Below are 13,262 nucleotides of genomic sequence, written 5' to 3'. Positions count from 1 at the left end.
CAACAGAGTGTTTAAAATTGTACTAAACATGTAGCCTTGTTTTTCAATGTATATTTTTTGACGTTTATAATATTACTGGCTTAAGTACAACAAAAGCTTGATCAGAAGCTTAGTTCACTGGTGTGGAGAACGTTGATAAGATAAGATCTATTATTCCTTTCCTCTGCTTTTATCCATATGTTGAGGATATGCTTGAAATAACATAATGGTTTATAATGGCAATGCTTGACTTCTGAAAAAATAACGCTTAGGCTCTGTCAGAGAGCTCTTTTGTGGCTCTGTTATTGTACTTAAAAACATGTACTTAAAAGTAAATGGGCTTTTACTTTTAGCAGAGAGTGCAACTAAAGTAAAGTTTGAGTCCTCTGACTTCTGGAGCTGAGAGAGGAAATGAATTCACTGTTTTTCAGTTCTTATATCCGTTCCAGACATATCATTCTGACAATAAGCCAAAAAAAATCTTTTATCACAACCCCACTGTCGTCTTCATTCACATTTGTTTAAAATTGCCCACTTGTATGTGAGAAAACTGTATTCACTCAGAACTTGCACTGCCACTGATTAATAGGGTTTAGGTAGAGATGATTTAGATCAGAAAGAGTTCATTTAGGTTTAACCCAACTGGTGTTTCAGAACTGAAACTGGCAACGCAAATGAGAGCGACTCATGTGATGCTCACTCTACTTTCTGACTGGATAATCGCCTTGAGAACCAAAAGACCAAATTATAATATAAATAAAAGATACTTCATGTCCAATGTTTTTGTAATTAAGAATAAATCAGCATTACAACTGTTAGTACACACTATATTTGATATGAACATGTTAACCCCGTGTCTGATGACATGGATAGGTCAAGTTTACGAAATTTTAAATCAAAATCTTACAGGCGAACCGCCGGTCGACCAAAGACATGTCCCACTAATCGATTAGTTGACTAAAAAGTGGGTGCGGCAAAACCTCGCAACACTCTAGCGCACATGTGTCAAACTCAAGGCCCGGGGGCCAAATGCGGCCCGCCACGTCATTTTATGTGGCCCGCGAGAAGGTAAATTAAGGCTTGACTGTCATTTTAAAATAAGTCTATAGTGCTTTAATGTGTGCACTGACAATAAACTAATGAGATTTTCCCAATAAGTGACACTGAGAAATATTTGCAAATAATCATCCCAAATTGTTCAGGAAGAGGAAAATTGTTGGCGTGGAAGGCAGTTTCAAGAAAGATGCTAAAGGTGAATACAAGTTTGTGCTTTAAGGAGAAAATCTGTATGTTTTTTGTGTTATGAGGCGGGGTCGGTACAATCTACGTCGACATTTTGACACCAAACACGGAGCTAAGTACTAAAAAGTTAGTCTGCAAGAAAAACAACAAATTGTCCAATAATTAAAAGGCTGTTTTTGAAGCAGAGCTGAAGGTTCTGACCAGATAAACACTTTTAAAAATGTCAGTTTATCAGGAAATACACAGTTACACAGACACATAATATTTGCAACTTGAATAAGTAATAAATACAGAAAGTTATTTAACAAGTTTAAAAGTAGTTACATTTATTTTACATGACATTCGGTTACATTTAGTGACATTTATCCTGTTGCACATCTGGCCCTTAATGGCGGCCATTTTGCTGATGTGGCCCTCGGTAAAAATGAGTTTGACGCCTCTGCTCTAGCGTATCTCTGTGTGTCTGATCCAAACAGATCTCACAAGACATCAGCCCTGAAGCTGCAAAAACAACTATTTATGCAGAAAGTATACAATGTTTTTCGATAAAGACATATTAAATTTGTGAATCATTAATTTAATTTGCCCTTTTATATATAAATATCAAAACTACTAAATGCTAAAAGTTTAACTCACTCAGTCATTAACTTCTGTCTGCTGTTGTCCCATGTAAATCCTTATAATCTAAATAAAATGATTAGTCAAAGTTTTCAACCAAGACCTCATCGACCAATTAATCAACTAAACAACTATGTGGCATAATTAGTTCTTCTTGAATAATCAGTTATCGATTGACCAAATAATCTTGTCATCCTCATTTTGATATCAGTGAAATTTTACATTTGGTCCCATTAATAAGACATTAGCAGGTTACTAATCACTAACCAAACCAAAGCTCATGTTTCCTGTTTATCCATGTGAGAAATACTGGATCTAAACCAGAATGATCACAGACTTGATTCTCTTTATTGATTTATCTGATTCAGTGACATGAAGCTTGGTCCTTTGAAGAACCAAAGACTGGACCGTGTGGGAATGTCCCTCCAGACCTAAGATGGACTCCCCTTGGTCTCAATTACTCCTCCTTTGGCCTGGATATCCTCCTTTCCACCCTCTTCTTCACTCATGGTGTTTTCGCAGTGTTGAAGCGCTGCTGGAGGCTTGTGTCCTTCACCTTCTGATCTCCACTGCTCTTTGAAGATAGCAAAAATGGCGGAGGTGCTAAAGCGTCCCAGGGCGTTGATTCCCTCCTGTTTATCAGTAGCCAAGCCTAACAACCTGTAGCAGCATGCCCCCGATTCCCCTGTTGAAGGCACATAGCAGGCGGCCGCTGTAATAATGTTAGCAGGACTGTGGGCTATTTGATCTGATGGAAGAGGAGTCATAGAGGCGGTTTCTGGCAAAGCACTGGTGTTGGTCATTTGGAGTTTATTTTGCTTATTTCACGCAAAAAAGGGAAATTGATGTAAGAATAAAGAAAATGTAACTTTTCTCGTTGAGAGTCTGGCATCTGCTCTGCTGTTTCCATTAAGATGTTATTGCTTTACCTAGAATGTTCCACAGTATGTCACCAGATCAAGTTACAGGTCAGATCTGTGGAGAGGCAAGCGTGCTCACAGTATGAATGCATGTTTTGAAGTTCGTTTGTTTTTCTTTTTTCAGTAAAACCTCCAGAATTCATTAAATACCAGATAGATAAGTTTACATAATGTATCTTTAGGTGACTATGGTAGGACGGCTTTCAAGTTTCAATTGCGTTAATCTATGATGACGCAGAATGTCAGTTGTTGTTGGAGCTTGAAGTTCATTTCAATAATTGATCTCCACTTATCGACAATCAACAAAATAACTATTCTTTTTTCAACGTAATTCTTCAACCTCATCTAAAAAACATGCATCAATACAACATGAATCACAGCGGCCAAAGTCAGACCTCACCAGATGAACACCAACATGGACAGAATTACCTCATCAAAATTGCCGCAGTTCGAAAAATATTTCAGTTCACATTAGTCAAACTCAGACGTTGCTAAATGTTTTCTTCAGCTACTGCTTTAAAGCCGTATCTCACCTGACACACTCCCTGCTATTTTGTAAAATTGTATTTTTGACATCAAGGCATATTGACTGCACATGCAGCCTAATATTAAAAAAGCTAAATATGAATGAATCCTTTTAAATAGTCTCTGAGCAGTGTGCGCAGTCAGTTACCACATAAAAAAAAAGTCTAGCTGAAAAGATGACACGCTCATGAACAACAATAGGAAAAATATGGCAACAGAAGTTCAGTTGGTAAAGTGCCAGAGCCAGAGGTTTGAATCCAGCTCCCACAGATGAATACTGTCGTTGTGTCCTTGGGCAAGACACTTAAACCACCTCGCCCTCTGTGTCTGTATACACTGGTGTATGAATGTGTGTGTGTGAGTGGTTTCTTGATGTAAAAGCCTTTTAAGTGCCTTGAAGGTGGAAAAGCGCTATATAAAAATGTGACCATGGCCATGTACCAAAATACAAAATCAATCAATAACACAAACAATAATGGCAAACAGACGAGGTATGTGGGTCAGGTATTACATCATATAAAATTCTTGCAGAAGGAGCGTTCATGCTTTCGGTAAATGGTGAGATGAAGGCACTGGAGGTTTAAAATGTGCATGAGGACACACATATTATGTTACATGTTTACCTGTATGGTGTGTGGGTGGTGAGACACTAGCAGACTGACTTCTGAGAGAGATGGAGGAGAGAGAGATAGAGAGACAGAGAGATAGAGAGAGAAAGACAGAGAGAGCATATAGCCTATATATCACCTGAGACTACTGTGTGGGAGGATATTTCAGTTACATTTTAGTTTTCCTATATAGTTTAGATATGTAGTTTGTCGTGTAGAATAACATTAAATATTTAAAGGCGGTGCGGCCACCTTTTTTATAGCAAATATATATACATTAAAAAAAACCTGTAATTACATAAATGAAGCTTAGATAAAAAGAAGGCCATACTGTGGAAGAAAACAATAGCATTTCAGTAATCAGCAATAGTAGCTAGAAAAATATTGATCAATTTTCTTCCACTTACTCAGCGCCGGTAACTTCCTTCACCCCAGACATTTCCTCTAGCTCCTTTGGTGGGACCCTAAGGGGTTCCCAGGCCAACTGAGACACATACCAGTCATCCAGGAAGCATCCAGAACAGATGCCCAAGCCGCCTCAGCTGTGTTAGGGAAAAAGTGTTGCCCTAACTAATCCTAGAGTTGTAAACAGAGGCAGGAGACTCTGGATGTCTGAGGCAAGAGAAGTTTATTTGCCATCAGTAAATCCGGTGACTTGAATACTCAACATTGCGCATTAGTATCAGTCATTCAAGTCTCACTATGTTTCCACACATGGTTTAATAGGCGCTAAAAAGGACAGCCTGGAGACAAACTGACTGATATAAAATGAGCAGTGGATGGTAGACAGCTTCTAGGAGACGAGTGACCAAGGAAACTGATCATGTTAAAGAAAGACAAATACTGTAATAGTTGGATGACCACAGAGAAATGTCAACCATGAAGTGCAGGTGTCCTTTCTAAGACTATGCAGGGGATGCAAAATTCCACAACAAACTTGCTCCTGTCAGCGTGGAGGAGCAGCGGCTTTACTCCGAGCTCCTCCCGTGTCCGGAAAAGTAGTGCACCTCTGATACTATCTGACATGTTTGACTGCAATAGCCCACACACATTCCTCCTCCTATCTACTTCAGATCAGATGGTATTAACTGCAACATTATTTTAAAATCAAAATTCAAGCTTACAGAATGTTCTAGTCACCATTTTTCCTTTTTATCTGAATCGGCACACTTCTTACATATGCAAATGTCGCTACACACTTTTGGCGATTTCATTCTTTCTTTCGATCCGACCACAGCAGCACAGTCGGCCTAATTCACTATGAAAAACCCCAGTTCCGCTTGACCGCGCACATCTGGCCCCCGCCACTGACCCTCATTTTGTTTGGGCCGCTCCAATGTGGCAATCAAAATGAATTAGCATGACAATTTTATTCCTCCGAAGGCTAGGAGCAGTGCAAATTTTATTGATGAATTTCAATCAGGAGTCGACAAAGGTGCACTAAAACGGCTCGCCCCAATTCGGCTGGTGACCTTCAGAGGCCTGTTGTGCAGAAGAGGACCCCAGTAAATGTTCCTAATGTAATCATTTTCTATGAGGGGCAGGAGCACTGATGAAACGGGCCGATCTGACACTGATGATGGTAATAAATCTGTCCATGTGTTGTATTAGAAAAGCCAAATCACTTTCGTCTAATCTTCGCCTCAATTTGCTGGCTTCAGTTTATTGTCGTTTGAATGATGAATGCCCTTGGATACAATCATTGAGGCGTAATCTGGTTTTGAGTGATTCTGTGATTGGAGATGGACTGCAGAAGTTGAAAATGCGGCATGGTACTTTGAGATATTCTTGGTGGCATGTAATGGGCATATCCTACATAGCAAAGTAGGTGCTACAGTAACAACAGCCATAAGCGATCAAATGTAGTGTATGTTACTGCCAACCAGGGGCAGGTCTTATAACATATAAGACCATATAGCATATAACATAACATGGTATATAGAGCCTCATAAAAGTGGAGCACCCTTGTACATGTTTGCCTTGCTGGTCTAAACAAGGTTAGTAAGCACTTTGTAGTGATTTATAAACCTTAAGTGGAAGTCCTAGTTGCCATTTGAACATTCTTAGGTGATATTAGATGTCCTATGAAAAATTAATCTTTTGAAGGGCTATGGGGGTGCATTGGTCCCCCCTGGCGCTGCACCTGCTGCCAACCTGCAGAATTTAACCTTGCGGGCCCTATCGTACTAATAATTTACCTTGATCAGGCAGGGAATCTGGCTGCTTTACACGCCACAGCAAGAACTGAGTAGTTATAGTACATTCACATGAATAACATTTCCACTTCCAACAATATTTTTATAGTATTAGACTTAACAAAACTTAATATTGAATATGAACAACTTTAACCCCTCTTCATTTACCATCAAATATAATTTGTAATTTGTTCAGTGCTCCTTTGTGGTGCCTTGTAAATGACGTTGAACAGTACAGACAGTAGATAGACTCTATAAAACAGCCCACCTAAAATAAAGCATTATAATCCTACCATTAAAAACCTAAAATGGTCATCTATGCAATCTCTTGCACTTTTGCACTCACAAAGAACAACTTCTCACGCACTGTAACAGCTTCTGGACTCCTCTTCGACACCCTCGATCTGTCAAAGTGAGGGGCCCCTGGAGCTGGTCTGGGGGGCCCCAGGACAATGGCACCATCAGAGCGAGCACAATGATACCACACATCACAGAGAGCTGAGGGCTTAATTTGTGTGGACGGAGCCAGCGAGGGAGTCCCGTGGGCAGATACGGACACTGCCTAATCAGCCGTCACAATATGGCCGTATCTGTCTGAAGCAATAGACAGCTGGAGGTTACATGGGAGACAAGCTGACTGAGATTACAACATGTACACACTGGAGTACATAAGCTGGTGTCAGGAACAAACAGAAAACGGCAGTATTTCTAATGTGGGTTTAGGAATGGCACAACGGAAAAAAGAATAAAGAAGACGAAAAACACAAATCTTTGTAGTTTTCTCTGTAAAAGATATTGTGGTCAAATAAAGGCCAAATACAATAGAATAAATTCTCAAACCGGCCAGTTCTGTTCATTGTAAAAGAGAACCACATTATGGATTGGGACAGAGCAAAAACCACTGCAACAGAGAACAACAAAAATAAACACTATAAACCGGGATGAGGTGGCCTTTTTATTCTCACACACCTCTTGGATACTATCCTGAAGAAGCCGAACTGCAGATGGCGCTGAGATCCAGCCTCTACCGGTGGGAAGACAAAAAATATAAATTTAGATCAGGGGTGTCCAAACTATTTTCTTCAAGGACCATATGTCAAAACAGACAAAGCAGAGGGCTGATCGAGGGCAACAGACTGGTGGTCAATACAGGGAATAATTTAATATGTGAATTTAAATCAAGGCAAAGCAAGTTTATTTGCATAGAATGATTCACACAAGGTAATTCAAAGTGCTTTATAGAAAAATAAATACATTAAAATCACAATACAACAAATCAAAACATAAATAATCACAAACAACTGGCATAAAATTAACATTAAAGGAGAAAAGTGCAGAATAAAAACCTTTCAGTCAAATGCACAGCTAAATAGAACCATTTTGAGCCTGGATTTAAATATTGTCAAAGTAGAGGCCTGTCTCAGATCTTCGGTAAGACTGTTCCAGGTTTTAGCTGAATAAATCTGAAATGCTGATTCTCCGTGTTTAGTCCTGACTCTAAGCACCAGCAGGAGACCGATCCCTGAAGACCTCAGAGTGTGTGATGGTTCATATGGCACTAACATGTCAGAGATGTACTTTGGTGCTGGGCCAAGGAGAAATTTGTACATAAGCGCCATTAGAATGAGCCATTAGACCTTTATTCATGCTTAAATCCTCAAAAGGACACAATCGACATTTTATTATGACTTTATCAAGGCAGATTTTCAAAACCTTGCAGTAAAAAGTACAGTTCACAGTAAGATGGGCCAATTTACCTGGTCTGTGGGCCACATTTGGTCCCCGGGCCATAGTTTGGACATATTTTTGATGGTCAGAAAACCTTAGTCCAGTGAGGTTTTCTAGATATAGAAATATAGATGTATTTTTTTAAGGTAATAAGAACAACACTGTTATAACTACATATTTACTAGAAATCTACAAAGAAAATTGTAATTCCAGCACTGTATTGTATTCCATAACAAAGACTATTAATTTGCACTTGACATGAAACCACTAGATGTCACTGCCATTAGCACTGGGTCCACATAAACCTTGCTTCTGGTAAACAAGGTCATGATCTACTAAGTGACCTACACTTTATTGGATTGACACACAATAATACTGTTTTTTATGTTCTGTTTTCTTATTTGTCCGGCATCAAATAACCTTGCTTTAAACAGCTTTCAATGTTTTACAGTTACATCACCAAGGCAGTTTGAGTGTAGATCTTACTTGTATTGTACGAGAGATGTTGGGGACTGTCAAAGTGGTCGAGTGAATTATCTGACCTGCGAGTTAAATGGTGTCACTCAGCCTTTAAAAATCCAATGAAGCGCCCATTGGACTTTGCATATAAATCTACAGGCTCATCTCAATCAATTTCCTGCTGCTGAAAAGGGTCAGTGACAGGCCTGCCCTTTGACATCCCTCAGGATCACACTTGTAGACCTCCTATTTGATTGTTTTGAGTCCTACATATCAATATACCAGTCTTGTACATCCCTGCGTCATTCAGCATCATACTTTTACTTCTTCTTGAGTGTATTTTATTGTGATTGCAGTTGTCTTTCTTGAGTGAAAATTTTGATCACTCTTAGAAGTCTAGTGGCAAAATGTTGACAATATATTGACAGTATTTAATTCATTATTTTTTATGTTCGTGATGCTTTCACCGCTTATCAGATACAATTTACTTTAAAATTTATTGTCAGCTTACAGATATGATCCATAGTAAAAGAAAAATCTGTCAACTGGATAAAAAGTTGACGGAGTGAAGACATTTCGCTGCTCATCCTTCTTCAGTTCTGGTCAGATTTCTGATGGACACGGCCTTATATCTATCTGAAACTAACGCATCTATTGTTTACCGTTTTTGGTTCTGTTTCAGTTTGAAGTTTATTGTTCAAAAATATCTGATTTGGTGCAGTATTAAATGTTTTGTTGTTGTTGTTCCACTTGTATTAACTAATTATAAGTCAGATGTCACGTCCAGTTACTCTTATAATTACTCTTACTCGAGTTGTAGTTTCCCCAAATACCTTTTACTCACATTTCTTAGACTTTAAACATACATAATGGTCTTCTACTTTTAACTATTCTACCCACTTCCCTTATGTAGGCTACTCTTAACAACCATTGGGCAGCATTTGACATATTAACGGTATTTATAAAGACGGCGTACACCCTTGCTCCTTGTGTTAGTTACCATATTCTTACACAGAACCGTATTTAATCACACAAAGCCTAAACATGCCAAACTTCTTATAAAGTCATCGAAATGTGCCCTGTATTTTTTACTTTTTTGGTCCAATCTCGGAATACCTCACCTGCTCACATTTATTAGCTAGCGTACTAAAATGATGAGTGCATTGGTTAAATTTGGCTGGGGCCCTCTCTCCTTGACTCACTAAATGAGCCGAGTGAAGGATGCTGTGCTCCTCTGCATAAACGCTTGCAGCAAAATCCAGTTTATTAAGAGCCATAAAAAACAACATTAAAATTCACAGCCAAGGGAGCGTCGCCTGACCCCCGGAGAATGATAAATTAGCTTGTGTTGCTCTAGCAAAACGGCCATTTTATACCTTCATCTTACCCCGGGCGGTGTGGACTCCAGAGGTGCAGATGTCTACCGCTGCTCGGAAAAGAATGAGTCACAGTTGGGAATGACATGTCAATCAGCATGCTTCGAGATGGTGAGTTAGCTAGCGTACAGACAGGTGGAGCCGGCATAAAATCTGTCAAAATGAATAAGCTACTCAAGGCAGACGGACGCTATAGGGCTGAGTGAATGGCAACTGTCGGCAGATAAGACTGTGCTCATTTAACACTTCCTCTGTAGCACAAAAACGGGACGAATGGAGTCAAGTAGGATTTAGCAAAATGCACACTTTCGTAGAAATGGAGTAAACATTATTATCAGCATAATAGGGCTGCAAATCGAAATCACAATCTGAAAGTACTCTATTAGCAAATCACAACAGCTGCATTTTTAGTACCATAGTTTCCTGTTCTAAAACCTGCTAACCCTATAGTTTACATCTGTACAAACATGTACTGAAATGTGATTCTTGTATTAGTTTGTCAGTTCAGTCTTTTTGTCACTTTTCCTGGAGGTTTTAAAAATGTGAACTAGAACAACAGTTCTATTATTAAAACAAATCACCAATCTAACCACAATCACAGCGCTTGTCAGAAAAATCTGAAGTAGATATTTTTCGCAAATCATTCAGCCCTAACGCATAAAGACAAGACATATGTCAGCAGTATAGCAAAAATAACTCACCAGATCTGAAACCATAATCCTGGTTTGACACTTATATAATTACGTTTTTGTGTGTGTCTGGGTTGACGAAGGAACCGCAAAATTGTGAAAAGCATTCAAGCATATAGAGTCTAGATGACATTATATGTACAGAAGGGCAGAGTGTGGGAATCAAACCCAGAACCTTCTTGTTGTCAACATGAAATTGAAAGGTCATTTTTGGAACTTTTTTGTGTCTAGTAAACAAACTGTCAGAGGAAAACCATCAGAGACTTCACAGAAAGCTCAAACATTTCAGCATTTAAATGTTAAATTTAATATTATAAATATTACAAAGATGCACTAAATATATGAATAAAATCATAATGTTAAAGTTATATTTGTATGAAATATTTTCTAAATAAGTAGAAGTAATGTCCTGCATTCAGAAAACTGCAGTGTCCAATCAGATTTGGTGTTGTTTTGGAGGCTACACTTCAGAACTGCACACTCATTCTCTTGGCCTGCAGACAGCAAGCAGAGGCCCTGGTGTTAGCTCTGATCAGACCAGCACTGACTCAAAGAGCACTAAGTCAGAAACCAGCTCTAGTGCACTGCTTTAGTCCTGTCCACACCTTCTTAATGATATCACAGTAGACAACAGAGATTGTGGATATTCAGTGTGACGCATGTTCCACATGCACTGAAAACTGGTTGGTTCTTGTGTCTACACTTAGCCTCACGCTCGACTTTGCAGGTGTGTGCACTCAGCCCTGCCTCAAATCCACCTCTGGCTTAGGCAGTGTGTGTGGTTGTTTTGGCATCTTTACTGATAGTTGTATTTGTGACTGTCTGAAGGCCTAGGTCCCGAGGGCACAGTGTGCCAATGCAAATTGGTTTAAGTTGGTTTGGTTTAAGAGTAAAGTTAGATTCTACAACAATACTATACCAAGAATGTAAAAATGGAAAAGAAGAATAGACTATATAATGACTTTTGTCTTGGGTTCACTTGCTGGATATTTGTGCATTTTCAATATAGCCATGATATTGTTAGTGTTCTTTGATTCAATATCACCACCCGTCCGATGGAGCCAAAAGGGGTGAAGCTAATAAGACACAAATGCACCCGTGAGGCTCAGATCTCAGCACAAGTCCATTGACCGGCACCGCGGTGTAGCAAATTAGCATTTATGCCCACATAAAAATCCATTTACTGACCCATTAGCTTAGCACTGTGCTAATGAGTCTCCAGTGATGACACGCTAGGGACCATGTTTAGCTAGCAAGTCACCATAAAGACAGACACTCGAAGAGATCACCTCCATGTTTTTTACTACTTAAAGAAAAAGGTTAAAAAAAAAGAAAGAAAAAAAAGATTTCTTTAGGAAAAAGATGCTTCTCACATCTTTAATGATGCAATACGTACTTATTTGAACTTGCAAGACAGACATGGTGTGTAAATTGAAGGTCCTACCACATTGTGACTGTAGTTGTAAGCAGTAAAGAGTTTTCACCACAAACAGTCAGCTGGTGGGCACTCACTGCACAATGATGTTAACTGCCTTTAATGTAGGACTACAACTGACTATTTTACAGTCCAATTCCACTGTAAATGCTGTGAAGTCCTAAAATCATCTGGACTGGGACTTTTGGAAACCTCTGCAGTCTGTTAAACTTAAAAGTGCTTGTGCTCACTTTTTTATATTTGAGCAAAATTTGGCCAGTACACATATGTTGTATAACTCACTGCAGTGAATATATTGGATGCTTGGAATGCATAAGGTAAATGAGGAATAACTTTGGACCACTGAAATTGTTAAAAATTTACTAGTTTTAAGATGTTTATTTATTTATTTTTTATAAAGATAAGTACAGTACCTGTAAGTCAGATAAGTATCCTGCAGAACAGACTGGGGAACTAACCACTTGAGCCAGTCTGCCTAACCTAGATTGTCAGACTCTTCCAGCTCAGTTTGTTTACAAAAGACTCTTTAAAGACACTGCATCATTTAACCACATACATAATATATTGTCATTGCCTGTCTTACCTCCTGTGTGCTCTCTCGTGTTGTCAGCTGCTGCTCAGACACCTGCACGTCAAAACATGTTGAGGGGCTCGAAGGTGCCTCTGTCACACCAGATCTGCTCAACCATCTCTCAAGCTAATGACGAGGCGGTGGCTGCGGCGCTAACAATTACAAGCTGGCCCAGATAGGTAGAGCAGCAGCTGTGGGCCCCAGACCTGTATACACACAACAGAAGCATGTGTCCTGTTTGTGTGTGTGTGCACGCATGTGTGATATCACAGCCCACTGCAATGAAGAGCGACACAGATGGACTCACAAGGGTTCTTGTCTGTGACCTACGCAAAAGAGCAGGCGGATTCTCAGCACTGTTCTAGGGCACTTGTTTGGATAAGCACCTAGGAACGTCTGAGCTAAGTTATCCGGAATCCATCAAGCAGATGAGACCATGAAGCATTTTACATTAAATCAGGTATATGCTACTGTCTTAAAGCATATGAACTGTGTTATGATTTGGATTTTGTAAGCATGAAGAATGTTTTGTGGTCTGTGCTCTCTCTGTATGCAGTCCTTCATATGTATCATTGGACATGCAACAAGGACATGGATATAAAGAAGTTGTTGTCAGTCTTGTATTGTGTTGCAACATACTACTGCACAAGAGTGTATCTAGACTGTTTCTAGATTTAATTCAAATTTCAAATGATTATTTTAGTTTACACCATTTCAATTATAGTGGCTCCCCTGCGGCTAATCTAAGAATGATCTTCTGTTTATTTTAAAACCACATTGCTCTAATGAGCACCTAAAATCTGTGGAGAATGGAAAGAGGCTGCAGCCCGTCAGAGTGAGTAGGAGTGGAGCACTGGCACACAGCACCGAGAGCATTCAAAGAGTCACGAGATATACAAAGAGCACAAATACCATCA

Source organism: Periophthalmus magnuspinnatus, chromosome 7 (assembly GCF_009829125.3).
Source record: "Periophthalmus magnuspinnatus isolate fPerMag1 chromosome 7, fPerMag1.2.pri, whole genome shotgun sequence".
Classification (NCBI taxonomy): domain Eukaryota; kingdom Metazoa; phylum Chordata; class Actinopteri; order Gobiiformes; family Gobiidae; genus Periophthalmus; species Periophthalmus magnuspinnatus.
This window is presented reverse-complemented; position numbering follows the sequence as displayed.